Source organism: Rhipicephalus sanguineus, chromosome 10 (genome assembly GCF_013339695.2).
Source record: "Rhipicephalus sanguineus isolate Rsan-2018 chromosome 10, BIME_Rsan_1.4, whole genome shotgun sequence".
In the NCBI taxonomy this organism is placed as follows: domain Eukaryota; kingdom Metazoa; phylum Arthropoda; class Arachnida; order Ixodida; family Ixodidae; genus Rhipicephalus; species Rhipicephalus sanguineus.
In genome coordinates this window covers 135,713,312-135,725,464 of record NC_051185.1, presented here as the reverse complement: position 1 = coordinate 135,725,464, position 12,153 = coordinate 135,713,312, and the positions used below count along the sequence as shown (strand labels likewise).

General features: G+C 46.8%; 1 long non-coding RNA gene across 1 annotated transcript; it reads right to left on the bottom strand.

Moving 5' to 3' along the window:
* Positions 1 to 4,557: 4,557 nt before the first annotated feature.
* Positions 4,558 to 11,904, bottom strand: LOC119372479 (uncharacterized). Its single transcript, XR_005179551.2, has 3 exons — positions 11,800 to 11,904; positions 9,824 to 9,945; positions 4,558 to 4,745 (listed from the first exon to the last, which is right to left on the bottom strand). It is a non-coding gene; the product is annotated as an uncharacterized LOC119372479 (long non-coding RNA).
* Between the last annotated feature and the right edge of the window lie 249 nt (positions 11,905 to 12,153).

Below are 12,153 nucleotides of genomic sequence, written 5' to 3'. Positions count from 1 at the left end.
CGGAAATAATGACGCTGGAGAGAGGCGGAATGGTGACGTGCTCTTCTATCACATTCAATACGGGCTTTCCTGGCGTCGTGTGTGGCGGCAGCGCTTTTTCTGAGGTTAGTGTTATTGACTCAGATCTCAGGTCTATTATGGCACCGTGTTCACTTAGGAAGTCCATCCCAAGTATCACGTCCCTGGAACAGTGCTGCAGGATAAGAAAGCTCGCAGGATAGGTTCGGTCACTGATGCTGGCTCTTGCTGTGCAGACTCCAGCCGGCGTTATCAAATGACCTCCAGCGGTGCGGATTTCAGGACCTTCCCAAGCAGTCCTAACTTTCTTCAACTTCGCGGCGAATGACCCACTGACGACGGAATAGTCGGCCCCAGTGTCGACGAGAGCGGTAACGTTGTGTCCGTCGAATAGTACGTCGAGGTCGCTAGTCCGCCGTCTTGCGTTGCGTGTACGTCGCGGCGTCGGGTCACGGCTACGTCGGTTTGCACCGCTGCTTCCGCGTTGCGTCGTCAGGTCTGCTTCCACGGGTCGCAAAGTTTCGCCGTCAGGACGTCGTTCGGCGTGCGGCGGGGGCTCGGAACTTCGTCGCGGCGTCGTCGTCGACGGCGGAGGATCTTCAACGTTTCGTCGTTCAGCAACCGCACCTCCATCGGTTGCTGCCCTTAGTTTTCCGGATACGGGCTAGGCGACCGACCCCGGTTTGGGGCAGTGTACTGCCGGCGGTGCGGTGACATGTAGCGGCCGGGCGACGGCGAGCGGGAAGGTCGTCGTTGTTGCCACTGTGTTCCGGTGAGGTAGTCGTCGATGTCGCGAGGCCGTTCGCCTGGCTGCGGGCGCGGCGCGTTCACGGCGAATCCGCGTAGCCCCATCTGTCGGTACTGGCAGCGGCGGTACGTGTGGCCGGCCTCCCCGCAGTGGTAGCAGAGCGGGCGGTTGTCAGGGGCGCGCCAAACGTCGGTCTTCCTCGGGGTGTAGTGCTGGCCGCCAGGTGGGCGGTAGGGCGTCGATGATTGCGGCGGTGTCTGGCGACGGAACTGCGTCGATGCGGTGTCTTGACGCGGGCGCGGCGGGGGAGCGTAGCGTCGGGCGGCAGCGGCGTAGCTCAAGGCTTGCGGCTGAGGCTGTGGCGTTTCAAGGGTGCCCAGCGATTGCTGGATTTCTTCTCGAACGACGTCTACGATGGAGTCCACTTGAGGCTGGGGTGAGGGCAATAGCTTGCGCAGTTCCTCTCGCACAATCGCTCGGATTGTTTCGCGCAGGTCGTCGGAGCCGAGCGCATGAACAGCGGGGCTGTCTTGGATTGATCGGCGATTATATTGCCGGGTGCGCATTTCTAGCGTCTTCTCGATGGTCGTGGCTTCTGAGACGAATTCCTGGACGGTATTCGGTGGATTCCTCATAAGTCCAGCGAAGAGCTGTTCCTTTACTCCTCGCATGAGGAAACGAACCTTCTTCTCTTCAGGCATATTGGGGTCAGCGTGGCGGAACAGCCGGGTCATTTCTTCCGCGAAGATGGTCACGCTTTCGTTCGGGAGCTGAACCCGTGTCTCCAGCAAGGTTGCGGCCCTTTCCTTTCGAACGACGCTTGCAAACGTCTGCAGGAAAGCGCTTCGAAAGGCGTCCCAAGTTTGAAGAGTGGACTCCCGATTCTCGAACCAGGTCCTTGCTGCGTCTTCAAGGTAAAAGTAAACGTGACGCAGCTTGTCCTCGGAGTCCCAGTTGTTGAATGTTGAGACCCTTTCGAAAGTCTCGAGCCAGGTGTCCGGGTCTTCGGATGACGACCCGCGGAAGGTTGGCGGCTCCTTGGGCTGCCGGAGCAGGATCGGCGCAGGCTGCACGGGGTCGGTCATTGTCGCTGCGGTGGGTGTTTTGACCTGGGGCTGCCTCGTTTGTTCGGGAAGGAGCCCGTGCTCTGGCTGCAGTCCCTTCTGCCTGCGGCTTGTTCGACGATCCGGGTTTTCTTTGCTGCCGTCCTCTTCGAGGCTTGGGCTTGGGTCAGCGCTTCGCGGGGGCGTCCGGATCATGGAAGAAGCAGCACCTCCACCAGATGTCACGTGGTCGTGACGTCGACGAAGACAGCAGTTGGCGTTTGCAGGATGAAACTGTTTATTTGGCCGAACTTGTGGCCAGAAAATGAGAACTAGCACTACAGCAATACACGCTGTACAATGATAGCGGCGAACAGGGCGTCGTCCGTCGATCAACTGACAAGCGGTCAAGCGCGTCGGCTTTTATACAGGCGCTATCGAACTTTCCAGCGATATCGCTGGTGGTTGCGCAATCTCTAGAATGAGCTCGAGCGTTCGCGTCTTCCGCGCAATCTTAACAAAATCATCTACAACAATCGTGAAGCTTCTCGAAGAATGAGGCGCGGTTTGCGCTGAGCGTTGCCGACAGCCTTTGTGGGCGAATGCAGCAAAAGTGATCAGAAACGTACGTGGCAATATATATATATATATATGGATCACTTCTGCCTGTCACCATCATCATACTTCATCACTATTTTTCCCCCGTTGCATTTTCCCCAGCGCAGTGTAGGAGGCCCAGGCGTACAAGCTCAGGCCACTCTCCTTGCCGTCTAATATATTTTCTCTCTTTCATTCATTGGTAAATAATAATATTTCATTTGCCCAGGAGTAAAATATAACGGCAATAAGAACCAGTCAAGAAATGAACAACGCATATTACAATGTGGCACCTCTTGGACCACTGAATATTGCAGTTAAACAAGAAAAAAAAACAATTAAAACCTGAGAGTTACATACTAATACTATGTGGGCTTTTACGTCCCAAAACCACGATATGTTTGTGAGGGACGCTGAAATGGAGGGCTCCGGAAATTTTTGCGATCTGGTGTTCTTTAGCGTTCACTACATTGCACAGTACACGGACCTCTACCATTCTGCCTCCATCGAAATGCGACCGCCGCGGCCGGTTCGAACCCGCCTCCTTCGGGTCAGCAGCCGAGCGTCGTAACCACTGAGCCACCACGGCGGACCTGAGAGTTAAATAAAATAACCAAGAAAGTTGCCATAGACACTGCAGGCGAAGAAAATCGCTAATTTATCAAAGTCTAGGAGAGCTGAGTTTGTGCGATCAAACACGATGAAACAGCGCGGAGCCGAAAGCGAACACAAACAAATGAAGCAACTAGACGATGCGTTCGCATGTCTGGAATCTACAGAAAACAAGAAACTCCGCTGTTGAGTGTTGGCGCACCGCATTGATGCTTTCATTCAAGAAAGCCATAGCGCTGAAAACACACGGACCAAGGAAGAGGTCCTGCGAAGAGGACGCAGCTTTCTGAACGAATACGAATTAAGAACAGTCCAACATTTTGAAACATAAAAATCGCTTATGTAATTGAAGAGCGACCTGACTTTCAAGATAAGTTACAAAAAAGATCTTGGCTATGTAGCGAGATGCCGATAACTTATCTGAAGAGGCGGATTCGTACCTTCAGGAACGGGGTCTTTAGCATTGTAATTTTGCTCATGGACATTTTTCTTTAAAGGATGACTCTTTGGCACATTAATAAAGTGGGCGAGAAGCAGATGATCTCTAAAGAGTTTCCGTCGCTGGCGTCGAGCAATGCTTACCACCTGTATCACACATCGCAGTTGTCGTTTTTTAATCTTCTGTGAACAACGTCTACACCGTGCTCCTCTTGCGATTGCTCGCCATTACGACATGTCAAAGGAAACAGTGTTCACAACAAAATGTAATAATAGCGCAATATAGCAAGCAAGCATCACGTGCACTTTGCCGACGGTTAACCAGCACACGATATAAGAAAGGGGGGCGAGAGGAGGTGAATGAAGTAGGCTGTGGGCGATGAGAAGCGGTCGATCAAGTGCATCTCTGCCTCGTCGGTGTGGGGCCGCCTCCTGCCGGGGCTTGAAGCCTTGGGCAGGGCTTGGAGGTAGACGCTGTAGGTGACGGAGACCAGGGCGAGTTCATTTCTGCCTCGATGGGATAGGGCTGCCGCCGGCTTTGGGCTCGTTTTGTTATAGCGTACAAGTATGCGCGGCAGTGAAAAAGACTAGCTGCGCTCAACTTCTGCATCTCGGCATCGCTCGCCTCGCACTCATGCACACCGGCCAAGGGGAGGCGTTGTGGGGGGGGAGGGGTGCTGCCGTAATCGATTAATCGAATAGTTTTAATCGATTAATTCGATTAACTGAAAGGCGAAAATCGATTACGATTAAATGATTAATGGTGCTCCTTTAATCTATTAATCAATTAATCGTTCGTCGATTTTACCATCCCTACCCACTCGCGCTCAGACTCACTATAATTTTTCTCAAGCGAACTCATTCGGACTCAGACTTGCAAAACTTTACTCATACAGACTCACTCAGACTCGCGTCTTGATACGAGTCTGAGTGAGTCGACACATGAGTGAGTTTGCCGACCTATGGTACTGACAAACCTGGAAGAACGTCAACAATAAGCGTGGCATCGTAACTGCAGTGCCAAGGCCCCATGCATCGAAGAAATAGGTGTGCTTATGAGCTGCTTGGCGTGCTTATGAGCTGCTTGGTGTGCTTATGGAGAAAGCTGTGCCATCCAGAATTGCAAAAGGGGGATGCGGTGGAAATGATGATGCTTCATACTTTGCTGACGATGCGGTCACACAACAATTCCCTGCGACATCAGGACACCAAGACGCTTGTGGCAAAACCAGTCGTAGTGGTGCCGGTGTGATGGGTGACAGCTGGCGCAAGAACAATAGAAGCAGCACCTGAAAGAACATCAGTGGTGAGTGCGACATCGCAACTTCAGTGTCGTGGCCCATTCACATGAATAATGTGACATGCCTGTCCAATACTTCATGAAACCCTTTCCCTTAGTAATGTGTGGCCATACTTGCACACCACGGCCTGTGGAATGTGGGTATGTGCCCCACATGATTCACGGTTCGTTAACCTAGGAAAGGAAAGAATGCGCTTTGGTAATCTTAAGTGATAGCACTAAGGAAACCGCGGCACAGAAAATATGTTGCTGCTGTCAACGGCTTCTCAGAGAGAAAAAAAAAATCCCAATGAAAGGAAACGATAAATATTAATTTGGGATGGATTTGAACCCTGGTGGCGTGCACCTCATTTTGATAAACCTGATGTCTGTGCTTTTAACGCGAGTGCCGACATTGCGTCATAACATAAGCTACTCCTTAGACATAATAATAATATCTAGGGTTTAACGTCCCAAAACCATGATATGATTATGAGAGACGCCGTAGTGGAGGGCTCCGGAAATTTCGGCCACCTGGGGTTCTTTAACGTGCACCTAAATCTGAGTACACGGGCCTCAAACATTTTCGCCTGCATCGAAAATGCAGCCGCCGCGGCCGGGATTCGATCCCGCGACCTTCGGGTCAGCAGTCGAGCGCCATAACCACTAGACCACCGTGGCGGGGCCTCCTTAGACATCAGCGCACTCAACATACCTGGTAAGCCCTCGATATGCGTACACCTACTCAGTTTACACAAAGACGTCAATCAGACTAGTAATGCTTGGCTCAAAGAGTAAACAGAAACATGGTTGATCCCTCCGTCATAGGAATCGGAATAACACGAAAGTAAAACGTGCCCCTATGGAAGTAACTGAACGTTTACTGTACATTGATATAAGAGAGTTTGCACAACGTATATTGATGTCTGGCAGCTACAGCACAGTTTAACGTGGATCACCCACTTTGATGCTTGGTGGTACATCTCCATGCCGACGACTAACGTCCATGTTAAATGATTAAACAAACCCTTGTGGTAGCTGTAGTAGTTAACGGGGAAAGCGTAACCAGAGAACGAGGTGTGATAGCCAGAAGAGCGTCGCATATTGGACGCAGGACTTGGTCGCCATCCCGCGGCATGGTAAAATGTGATTGAACACCAAGGCCGGACTAGATGGAAACGCAAGGTGCGTCGTGCCGACGTGGTAGCGCGGCCGCAATTTTTCTCGGGCGAGCGCGTAGGCGGGGAACGCGGTGTTACAGCCAGGTCAAACAGGCGCGCGTCGCAGAGCTCTTTTTGGTTTGATTAGCGTGATGCTATGAGCGAGGCCGACGCTTTTACGACGCTTTAGGGTGCCTTGATGCGCGTTTTGTTGCGCGTTTTGTCCGCGCACACATTGAGGCACACTACGACGCTTGGGTTAAGGTCGCCACCTCGCGGTGCGTTAAGGCATTGACAAAATTGCACTTCTATTGAAAACGAGCCGAATGGGAGGAACGTGTAACGCGTTGCAGGTACTAATCGCGGAAGCCACAGTAATGACGAATTACTTTACTTTGCCGCTACCAGAGGGTAACACCACCCTGCCGACCGGGAGAGTGGTAGATATAAAGGGCGCGTTTGTAAAGCCTCTAGAGTTTTGTGACCGTGGCGTAGTGGATAGCGCGCCCGGCATCTATTGTTGCGGACCGAGCGGTCGTGGGTTCGATGCCCGTAGACGGAACTTCTTTTCTTTGCAATCTGATCGCGTACGTTTTTTCGACGTCACTTCCGTGACGGAAATACGTCACTCAAGTCTTGGTGGACCCCGGCATAAAACACTTTCGTGTTAAAAAATGCAGCATGGGCAGCTTCTCACTGACTGCTTCGCATAAAATCTATTCGCACAGAGCATGGAATTCGCTGTACTGTGTTTTGATTTAATCCATGCGAATGTTTAAATAGCACCACTTTTCAAGATTATTTTCGTGCCTTCAACTGCAATGTGAATCATAAGTATATCCCATGAAAACACCAGAAGTACTTTTAAAAATCCAGTATGTTTAGAACAAATGTCTTAAAAGTATGCAACAGAATAATGAAAGCAAGGGCATCTGGGCGTTAGAAATACTTCACTAGCCAACGTGAGCAGATCACTCGCCCTGTCAAATTCATAACGAGTTCTCCCTGAAGAGAATAAGGGCTTTGCAATTTTGTACACGAAATGTTATCGCTATTGCAACCCATCATGTAAACCACGTTACATTTAGGAATTATTAATGACAATTGAATGTCGGCTTGAAAGTGTGCAAGAAAAGCAGCTGTTGTGTGAAAGCAAAAGCTTCTGCTGAAATAAACTGTCATGTTAAAAATTTGCCAAATTTGCAAACAGAAGACAACAGGAATGTGCGAATAGTGAATTTTAGAACAGAATCAAATACGAATCGAATACTATTCGAATAGTAAGGCACCCATTTTCAAAAAAGCTCTGAAATTTCATAACATTTTATTTTCAAGAAATATTCAATTACTTTTAACCCATAGAGTTTCCTAAAATGACCTAGAGGGAACTCTGGCGCTGCGATCGTTCAGCCACCATGGGAATGATGGGTAGTACACGGATTTGCCTAGTCTTCGTGCTTGTGGGCTTCGAACGCACTTGTGGCTTTGTTTATTACTATGTTTTGGTTTTCTTTCGGATAAAAGAATGGATCGTTGTGAACTTCGTGACCAGATTTGAATCAGTGAGCCTAAAGAAGTTAAAGTGGTGAAGTGAAACTGCTGATTTTTGCTGAACTTCGTTTTGCGACAAAGCGGATGCAGGCGACGCGGAGCCAAACGGAGCCGAAAGAACGAAGTTTAGGCAAATCCGTGTAGTACCCATGATTCCCATGCTGGCTGAAGCGCGATGCATTGCAGCTCCCATAGACACTAGCGCCAGAGTTTCCTCTAGTAAGTATTGTAGGAAACTATGTTTTAACCTACGAAAACTACTACAATTATGTAAACTGAGGTAAGCGCGTATGCATCAGCAACTAGAGCATTAAGGAGATTTTGTAACTATACAATGAAGTACAGCAGTCACTACATTATTCAAGGTGCCACTTTGTCATCAGCCTTTTATTAAAACTGAAGTGTGGCATAATAATTAAGCAATAATGAACTGAACATCACCCATGCAACTAACCATTTAGTGAAACACACAAACTGGTTTTCACTTCATGGGCCTTGGCACCAAAGGCAGCTAAATATCATGATTGAATACTGCATCTGCAAGAGCAGTTTGCATCAACATAACACTTGTGTCTGTTGTCAGTCATGTAAACACGTACAAAAATTGCACCTCTGAATCCGAATGCAGCCGTCATCCCCACCGTCTCATGACCGATCTCATGGTGATGATAGTGGGTTGGCGACACGTTCACTTCTGTGACACTGCAGTTTTTAGCAGAAGCGCCTTTATTCGGTGATCAATACGGTGTCGATAGACCGTTAAAAGCTGAAACTGCATGTACCTTGGTAATTCAATTGTAAAATGAGTAAAAATGATCCCTGGCAGTTGCAATGCATAGTTACTGCGGGGTTTTGCCGCCCATACTCATTATTTGAAAACTATTCGAAAAATATTTGGTATTTTTAATACACACTATTCGATTCGGCATGAAGATTATTCGATTTGTTATTCGAATTTTTTAAATATTCGGACACCCCTACAAGACAAGGTGGCTGCTTGCAAGCTCTCAACATCAATGTATGCAACAGCTTTTTGTAATAGTAGGCATTATGTCACATTAGGATATTGAGACCATGCCAAAGACAGGCTTTTTGACAGAGCACAATAGCAAAGGTCAGTGCACAGGTACAGCAACCTATTAAATATATATACTTAATTAACATGACACAAACAGGCGTTCTATGTATAATAACCAAGATTATCGCCTAAGAACTATCCTTCAGTCACTCTATTTGTCACTCCCAAGTGACCCACAATCCATACTTATTACTAATGCGTGTTAATTTAACTGACCCAATACTTCATAACTCTTGTGTATCTTAGACAACCTGAAGATAAAGGCCCAATCAATGGTTACCAATGGAATGCATGACTGCTACAGGAGAAAAGAATGTGTTTCTTTAAATAAAATTTTGAAGTTCACGAACCTGAACAATTGATGCTGCCCCTTTCTACCATGCTGGCCTCATTTACCGCCTCAACAAACAATGTCTGCGCTAGATTATTAGTTTGATAAATTTATATTAGATTTATATTAGGAGCAAAGGTGTGCACTAGCTTATTAGTTGGAGCTGATCACTTGTCCAAAATCACTGACATTGTTTAAAATCATCCGTCAACTTATCTTCACACAGCTGCTGCCTAGATAGCACGACAGCTCAGATGGTAGAACCAGATCATCCTCAAATGCAGTGGGGATGGGTATGGTTTGTAGGGTTCAATGTATCAAAGCGGCTGAAGCTATGAGAGACGCCGTAGTGGAAGGGTTCAGATCATTTCGACCAGCTGGGGTCCTTTAATGTGCACTGACATCACACAGTACATGAATCTCTAGCATTTAACCTTCATCAAATTGCGACCATCACAGCTGAATAGAACCCACGTCTTTCAGGTCAGCAGACAAGCGACAAAACCAATAGGCCACTGAGCCGGCTGGTGTTGAGGGGCTGGTGTTAGACTACAACTAAATTTCTTCAGCTGTTAAGCTGCATGCAGTTCAGTGAATACACAACACTTTAATGATAAAGCCTGCCACGCAAACTGCATGTGTTACTGAACTGTAGTATGGCCGCATAAGCAAGATGGAGAAGGTCCATTATTACGCATAATCAACTCGGGTAAAAAATTGTCGCACGAGATCCCGAACCGTAATATGGAAGCACTCATAGCCCACAATTAGCCCGATGCCATAAAAAGAGCACTGCAATAATGACGGCCTTTTTTGGTTGGTGAGGTAAAAAAAAAAGAAGACGCGTGACCACAAAATACAGAGCCCACACAGCTCTTGTGTGGGCATATGCATTTCCTTGTCCTGCTTTTTTTGCAATGTACCTTTTTTATGTCACGAACTGCATGTTAAAAGCAAATTTCGCATACCTTGCACAGCAACGTCTGCCGGCGACACATCTTTTGCAACAATGAAGGCCCTTTGGCCCATGGGCACCTGAGCTACAACCTCTTGAAATACTTCCAAGCTCCATCCGATCTAGAAGGAACACCTGTCGCAAAACAACAGCACCATAAGCTCAAACAATGGCTACAAAACTTGATTTCCTTTGTCTAGAAGTGGTGTTAATCAAACAAACGTTTCATCTTGCCACTGTAACAAAATGAGTTACTTGGGAGAGTTAGTGGAAACTCGAAGTTGGTGCACACCTTCAGATATCACACTACGGATAACTGCTGCCAGAGCCCCGTCGTACAGCAGCCTGTGTGGTAGTACTCATTAAATGATCAAAGGTACCCACTTTCCTTCAAAAGTGGGAGCAGAGCTGCCTCTGCTATGAAAAGCGTGTCATCCTCACACTTGAATGCACGAAGAAGCAAGTATAGCCATCTGATTTTCTTTTATTGTTTTACATTTTAAGGCAACAATATTAACTTTTTCCTTTCAAGTAGAACACAATATATTTTGTATTGCTATTTGTAACCACATATCCACACTGGCTTCCCCTGTTATGGTTACCATATCCTCTATGCAACCACACTTGTGCTATGACTAGTTCTGCTAGTTAACCTGTCACTTTTATGCTTTATTCTATCTTTTTGTTGAACAAAGGGTAACTAGACACATATGGAAAACCACAAATGCATGTTAGACACAAGTCAATTGTAGCTAATAGATGCACACTTATTCGAGGTAGCCAAGCACCACATGGAGTGTGCTTTGACGATGGAATTATGTGTAAGAAAGTTGGAAGGCAAGATATTCTCAAGCGGTTTCACTTCAGAATATCGGTGCGTTTTGAAACACATCATCATCTTAGAGCTGTTGCAGTGGTGAAACAGGCATGTCACCTTTCAGTACGCAAACTGATGTATTAAAAAAGTTGATCTGCCACAACAAACACCACTTCAGAGGCAGTGTGAGATGCAGACTTACCATACGGTTTCAACATGAACTAAAGTAGTCAACATACCATATGTGGCAGGTCAGGCTATATTTGTATCAACATTGGATTCGAAATTAAATGACCAGGCTATTTTCACTCAATTTTAATAGCTTGCTCTTCTCTATGGGTATATCATGGTGTAAAGCCATTTTTAGAATTTGTACTTGCAGCATGCTTACACATCGGGCATGCAGCAAGCAAGCAAACATAAAAACAAAAAAAGATTGAAGAGTAACTACGAATGCAGACTATGCCTCAGTATGTGCACAACTGAGCCATAGTTACAGTGAGGGCATATAGTACGTTTCTTCACCTATAATGCGCAAAGATTATTCATGACATCTATGCATTGTGTTGTATGAAAGCTCCTTAAATTGCAACCATAGGCAGCAGTGGTTAGGCTTCTTTTTTTTCCTTGAAGCCAGGGGTTGGGTACAATGATGTTGCACTGTCATCCACTATGCTAAACAATTTGCAACGAAATATTCACCAAAGTGCTTTTTCACCTCAAAAGCCTCTTTATCAGGCTCGCCATCACAGTAGCACGAGAAAAATAGCTGCGCAGCATCAGAACGCTAAAACTCCAGCCAGAGAGAAACGCAACATAATTAAACCTGCAGGTGATATGGATTGCTCCGGCCATGTTCATGACTATGACCCCTCAAGTTTATCACAAAGACAATGACGGCCTGCTTAGGTCTTCAATTAAATTTTACGAGTTGGCCAGCTTTTGTGTCTCTATGGTGTAAGCTTGGAGCATTTTTTTCTCTTAAATGCTGTTTGGTATAGGAAAAACAGGAAAGACCACTTTCAGTACAATTTGGCGCAGCTGTTAGCTGCTCATCGGCTGCACTAGTCGTGCAACAATGTTGCATAACAACGTAAAAGCCCTAAAATGCATACAAATGTCTTGGTTGGGAAATACAAGCAAGCAATAGATTACCCACGTCGAGTTGTGACCTTTGCACTGCTTGAACTGCAGATACCTTACTCTTCCGTTTGCTGTTCACGTGTGGTGTTGTTTCAGCAGTGAGCATTTTCTTGATGGCATAATGTGCTCTTCAGATATTGGAGAGGCAGGACTGCTGTTTCTGCAATGATGAAAGGAACTTTACCATTCGGCACCCAAAATATTTTTGCGCTCATAAACCAACCAAACTGCTTCTAAAGGCAGTTTGGCTGGTTGGTTTATCAGTTTAGAGGTAAATAACAGCTGTAAAGAGATACACCACAGTTCTAAAGAGCAAAACAGTGTCGGCCTTTCAACGGTGCTTAGCAATTCTGATACTGAACTGCAACAGGACCCTTTGCAAG